The sequence below is a fragment of the Pinus tabuliformis genome, chromosome 5_2, assembly GCF_031772625.1.
Source record: "Pinus tabuliformis cultivar Carrire ecotype Pingquan chromosome 5_2, CPIR1, whole genome shotgun sequence".
In the NCBI taxonomy this organism is placed as follows: domain Eukaryota; kingdom Viridiplantae; phylum Streptophyta; class Pinopsida; order Pinales; family Pinaceae; genus Pinus; species Pinus tabuliformis.
Window position 1 is genome coordinate 184,678,101 of NC_142306.1, and position 7,301 is coordinate 184,685,401.

Genomic DNA, 7,301 nt, shown 5'->3' on the forward strand with positions numbered 1-7,301 from the left:
AATTCATCTTAAATAACAGTCAACTAAGGCAAAACAAAAAGTAAAGCAGAAACAAAGCATAGGGAAGGGAAACATAAGCTCACAAGGTCTAAGAAGAAGCTCTAGAATAAAGGGAGAATTGAAGAAAACGAAAATCAAAGGAGGTCAATTCATAGACCTGGGAGGTGAAACTCCAGATCAGTCACCAAAAAACACTCCACCTGATCAAAGTCCACAGTATGCTCCTTCTCCTTAGCTAGATTTTGAAACTAGTCCATGGAAGACAGCTCCAAAAATTGATCAAACTCAGCAACAGATGTATGATTTCATTGAATCATTGGAACATCATAAAACTACAGCAGAAAAAGGAACTTCATCCAATCAGCCAGGTACAATTCAGGAAACTTTGATTTAGTCATTGAAGCAAGAAATTTATGCTGGAAGTCCTAAACAAACATATCCAAAAGGAGAATGAAACATTAAAAGAGCGAAACAAATTGGACAAAATTATCCATGACAATACCATGCTGCATTTAGGATTATGGCACAAGAAAAATAGTAAACTGAAGAAGAAGAATAAGAGGTTGAGTAGAGCCCTCATCAATCTCAAGTACAAACGTTTTATGATGAAGCCTAGGATGACAATGACAACAAGAAAGAAGAAGAAAAGGTTGGATGTCTTGGCAGAAGTTTCAGAGCAGATGAATTGAAGGGAGGATAGTTGCAATTTTGGTTGCATGAGGACATGCAACATATTCATAGTGGGGGTATGTTGAGCCCCAAAACTACCTCTCTTTCAAGCATCTTCTTAAAACCATTTCTCTTCTATTTCCCCATGTGAGTTCCTCCTAAGCTATCAAAAGTTGTTACATGTTGATTTCAGGAGTGTATTTGAGTGATTTTCAAATTATATCATTGCGTGTGCTATTTGATCTAGGTTTTGTTTATCAACTACGGAATGTAGCCACTTTTCGTAGCTAACTGGTAATTCCGCAACCATTTTCATTGTTTTATAGGTTACAGGGGTCAGTAGGAGGAATGAGACACATGGGAATCTCAGGAATTATCCACACATGGATGAGGTCCTATTTGCTTACCCAAATTTGTAAGGAAAGGTACCGGTCAAAGGGAGGTCAACGGAGAGTTCTACGTCAACTAGGACTCTGTTCCTACATGTAAAAGAAGCCGGAGCCGTTCCTGAACTCGTGGATCCATTTTTCCACCTGCAGGCCATCTCAATAACGCAATCCAACATCCACCTCACATAGATTTATTGCTTATGGAAATCGAGAGGCTGAATTCTCGGATTTTGACCTGTTCACATGTCCATTACTGAAGAAATTCCTCTGGGATACAGTTATCCATTTTCCCTATAAATATAAGCGTTTGCAACGTAGATAGTTAGTTCTTGATATCATTGTTATAGTGCTATTTTGCTATTTTGTAACCGAGAGACATATTCTTCTGTTTCATAATACAAAAATCTATTTTTCACATGGTTGTTTAAGCGTGGTTTGAAGTAACATCGTGTTAGTCCAAAGATGTGTAGAGGGCCCCTACGTAGCTAAGGTCCCTTCTTTTGTTTTTATATAGCTTTTATGTATATTTTCTCTCATTTGAATTGTATATTTCTCATGTTTAGCTTATGATCATAATCATTCTAACTTTGTACATGTCTTTGTAGCATGTCACATTTCTTACTAACACTGATATGTGCACTTCAGAATAGGACTTTAAGTTTGGTTATGCTCGAGCTTCTTAGTGTAGATTTTGCATCAAGTGGTGATTTGGGACTTGCTTCCTCTGCTGAACTTTAGTTTTCAATTTCAGTTGTTTATGCTTTTATTTAGTGAGATTTGTTTACTGTTCAAGATAGTTTAGATATCAGTTCTTCATGCTATATGATGATATCTCAGGAGCCTTTAGCTTAACCCTGTTTTAGAAGTTAATTTTCGAGCTATTGTGATTATAGGTGAATTAATTGATTTTGCTTTCATTGGTATGCAAGTAGATACTTTAGATGTCAGTTCTTTCATGCTATATGATGATATTTCCGGAGTCTTTAGCTTAACCCCGTTTTAGAAGTTAATTGACAAAATACTGTGATTATAGATGAAGTAATTGACTTTGCTTTTATTAGTGTGCAAATTAGATAGTTTAGATGTCAGTTCTTTCATGCTATATGATGATATTTCTGGAGTCTTTAGCTTAACCCCGTTTTAGAAGATAATTGACGAAATATTGTGATTATAGATGAAGTAATTGACTTTGCTTTCATTAGTGTGCAAATTAGATAATTTAGATGTCATTCATTTCATGCCATATGATGATATTTCTATAGTCTTTAGCTTAACCCCATTTTAGAAGTTAATTGACGAAATATTGTGATTATGGATGAAATCATTGACTAGTTTCTAGTTTCTTTACTTTTTGGTTTTGAGTTGCAGCAGTTTATTAGATTTCAATTCTACAATTAGGATGGACAGTAGACATAGTAACCTCATTGTCAGTACTTCATTTTTAGTTTGGTTTATGTAGCTGCATGTTTATACTCTTATTCAAGTTCTGATTTTGTAGGCAGCATGTTTTAAGATCTCTTAAGTTCAAAGTTTGGAAATTACCATAAGAAGCATAAACCTTGTCTTCAACTCTACATCCACACTTGATCTTTAAAAGTATTCTTAAAAATTTTGCTTTAACACTAGATTAGGATTTCCATTGCATTAGAACACTTTAGGAGACCAACAAGAACAAAACCCCAAAACAAGATGAAACTGAAAACGGTGAGGTAAGAAAAGGGTTGTGTAGCACATAAGTGCACTACACTTCATCAGTTTACGACTCCCAGATTGATAATTTATGTAGCAATTTAGGACACACTAAATTGACTAAACATATACACTACTTCGTCAAGGTGAACCTGCGTATACTTCTCTTTCCTCATTCTGTAAAGTCTGATCTGTAACTCTAAGTTGTTAACCTGCTAAACTGTGATCTGTCATCTGAGTGAGTTGCCATCAAGGACAACACCTGTGTCAAATCTGAGTCATAATGCCAACAATCTCCCCCTTTGGACTTGATGGCAACCCCAAGTCACTCTCCCCCTTTGTCATCAAGGGCAAAGGGTCATGCTCCCCCTGGGTACATGCTAAATTCTCTGATATGTTGAAGTGTGCTAATTGAGCTTCATGAACAAGTCCATGCTCCCCCTGAATATAAGCAAGGTCTACAAAAAGATGTTCTAAAAGAAGAACATGACTCTATACATACATCATAAATGACCTTCCTATCACCAATGACTCATACATACATCCATCTCCCAACCAAGTGGGGATATACAAATTGTTTATACATGTCAAAACAAAAACATTACAACATCCATCCCATGCATAGTGGGGTAACAAAATAGGTCATTTCATGACCTTTTCATAAAAAGATATACATGACATATATAACAGAGACCAAGACCATGATAGTCATCAGTAGCATTTGTCAATCAGCCTCTAGTCCAGCAACCATGTTCTCCTCCTGAACCTGTTCCACCTGAAACAAAAACAGCTGTGTGATTCTGTATCAAGATCTTCTAAGATCATGCCAACAATGCATTATTAGAAGCATATGCTAACCCTGAACCATATCAGACTCCTTTCTTCCTGAGTCTGGCCACTGCTTTTCCTCAAACCAACATATACGCAACTGTATCCATCGAAACCAGCGTATGTATGCGACTACGCTTCATGAAACTCATGTATAACCACCTTTCTCTGAAACAGGTAGGTTTTAACATCAGGATGATGCATCAACTAATCCAAACTTCTGCCTAAGATATTCAAAAGTCTCTCTGGGCAGTGGTTTGGTAAATATATCAACAACCTGTTCTTTGAAGGGAACATATTCCAATTTGACCTTTTGTTCAAGCACTTGTTCACTTAGAAAGTGATATTTGATGGGTGTGTGCTTGGTCTTGGAATGCATGACTAGATTCTTTGAAATACTGATGGCACTTGTATTGTCACATAGAATGGATATGGGTGGAGTACATGTGATTTGAATGTCTTGCAATGTTTTCATCATCCAAAGAAGTTGTGTGCAGAAAGATGCAGCAACCACATATTCTACTTCAGCTTTAGATAATGCAATTGAACTTTATTTCTTGCTGAACCAAGACACTAATCTGAAACCCATATAGAATGCACCACCACTAGTGCTTTTTCTGTCATCAATGCTTCCTGCCCAATCTACATCTGTATATCGATGAAGTGTAATATCTGTGTCTGTAGGATACCATAAACCAAAATTCCATGTCCCTTGAAGATATTTGAAAATCATTTTGACTGCCTGAAGGTGTGATTCCTTTGGATTTGCCTATAATCTTCCAACTATTCCTACTGCATGCATGATGTCTGGTCGGGTACCTGTTAGATAAAGCAGACTGCCAATCATGGATCTATAATTTGGTTGATGTACTACTGCTGATTCATCATTTGAGCTAAGACCGCATCTTGTTACCATTGGGGTACAGACTGGTTTATAATCTTCCATGCCGTATTTTTTCAAAATTTGTTTGAGATATTTGGTTTGTGACAGAAAAATACCATCTTTATTTTGTTGAACTTGTAGACCAAGAAAATACGTAAGCTCACCATGCAGGGACATTTCAAATTGTTGCCGCATTACCGAAGCAAAATTTCGACTCATGGCTTCTTCATTGCTTCCAAAAATGATATCATCAACATACACAAGAAGTATTAGCAATTTATTATTGTCAGTCTTTGTATATAGATTTCTATTAGCTGATTCCTTTGAAAAACCTTGTTGATGGAGATATTTGTCAAGACGGTAATACCAGGCCCTTGGAGCTTGTTTTAGACCATAGAGAGCCTTTCTGAGTCTGCATACAAGTTTTGTATCATTTCCAAGAATGAATCAGTCTGGTTGCTCAATATAGACTTCTTCTTCTAAGTCTCCATTAGGAAAGGCATATTTTACATCCATTTGGTATACTTTGAATTTCTGACAACTAGAAAGAGCAAGGAACATTCTTATGGTTTCAAGTCTAGCAATAGGTGCAAAAGTTTCTTCAAAATCTATACCTTCTTGTTGAGCATATCCTTTACAAACAAGTCTGGGCTTGTTTCTAATAAGTTCTCCATTTTCATTCAACTTGTTTTTGAATATCCATTTAGTTCCTAGGATATTCTTATCATGAGGTCTAGGAACTAATTCCCAAGTATTATTCTTTTCAATTTGCACAAGTTCTTCATTCATGCCCTTGACCCAACATTCATCATTGCATGCTTCATTTACGTTTTGAGGTTCGGTGGAGGATAGCAATGCTATATAGCTTGGAGCTTCTGTAATAGTTCTTCTTGTCTGCACACCTGCCTTTTTCTGTCCCAAAATTTGAGTCTCTGGATGATTTTTCTGAACATACCTGAACAAAGTCTTTTCTTCTACCGTTATTTCTTCTTCTGGTGCCTCATTGGTTTCTTCTTCAGAATTAATGGGATTTGATGTGGAAGGATAATCCTCATCTTCTTCATAATCTTCAGTTTTTATTTGTTTTGGATTTTTGCATGCTTCATCAACCACAATATCAATACTTTCAATAATTTTCCCAAGTCTTTTATTATAACATTTATATCCTTTACTTCGGGAAGAGTAACCAAGGAGAATACCTTCATCTACTCTGGGTTCAAACTTACCAAGTTTTTCATTAGTGCTTTTGATGTAACATTTGCTTCCAAAAACTTTGAAGTATTTTACAGTAGGAGTCTTACCATACAAAAGTTCATGTGGAGTTTGAGTGTTGTTTACTCGAAAATTTGCTTGGTTGAGAATAGTGACGGCAGTGAATGTAGCTTCTCCCCAGAAGGTTGCAGGAGTTTCAGATTCATCTAGCATAATAGGAGCCATTTGTTGAACAGTTCTGTTCATCTTTTCTACCACTCCATTTTGCTGAGGAGTCCTTGCGGTGGAGAATTTCCTTTTTATTCCATGTTCTTCACAAAAGTTAAAGAATTCATCTGAAGTAAATTCCCCTCCTCGATCAGATCTGAGGCATTTGATTTTGCGATCTGATTCATTTTCAACCAAAGCTTTGAAGGCTTTGAACTTTTTGAATGCTTCATCTTGATGCTTTATAAGTCCTATCCAACACATTCTGGAAAAATCATCAATGAACAATATAAAGTATTCTTCTCCACAAGGTTACTTTTTCCTTGATGGTCCACATAAATCAGTATGGACAAGTTCAAGAGGCTTACTAGCTGATCCTTCCTTTTCAGGGAAGTGCGTTCTGGTTTGCCTACCAAATTGACATGATTTGCATATTGTATTTTCTGGAATGTTGATATCAGGAAGATCACGAACCACTTGGAATCTGCATGCTTTTATTATTTGAGAAAAACTTAGGTGCCCCAATCTTTTATGCCATAGCCAGTGTTCATCATTTTTGCTTAGATAGCATTGTTTTTGTCCTCCCTTGAGTATGTATAGGTTGTTTGGAGTTCTTGTCCCTTTAATCACGGTTTCTCCTGTATCAAGCTCACGAACAACACATCCATTTAATCGAAACACTACTTCATTTCCTTGATCACACATTTGACTCACACTCAACAGATTATGCTTTAAGCCATCAACATACATAACATTCCCAGCTTTAACTTTTTCTTTCAAGAAAACAAAGCCTTTACCTCTTATGACAACGGGAGTGTCATTTCCAAATGAGACACTCTTTTCCTTTTCTAAGGCATTATATGAGTGTAGTTTTTCTCTGTCACCTGTCATGTGTTTTGAGCATCCACTGTTGATGTACCATTGGTTTTCTTGTCCTTCTGCATACAAGGCTATACCACATCTTTCTGTTTGCGGTTCTTTCTTTCTCCATATTTTTGGATTTAATGGAGTTTGCTCCTTTTGAGCTATTTGCCAAAATTTACTCCTGCATTCAGATTCTTCATGGCCAAAGTTGTTACAGATTGAGCATTCCATTTCATTTTCAAGAAGAGAAAAGCTATTATAGGAACTTTTCTTGATCCCTGTCACATTTCTTTGATTTCATGCTTCTCTAGTCATGATAGTTTTGTAAGCAACAGATTGAGCAGCTTTCTGTCCAAAATTATTACATGAGAAACATTTACATTAAAGAAGTTCTTGCTATTATTGAATCTAATAACCTGATGATTATAGTTGAAGTTCCTTCTACTTACCTGTTGAATGATATTCTTTGAAGAAAATTGAGTGTGATTTACCTGAGGTTGATTGTGGCCTCTGTTCATTCTTGAAGTAAATTGATCTTGATTCACCTGGTGATTTGCTTT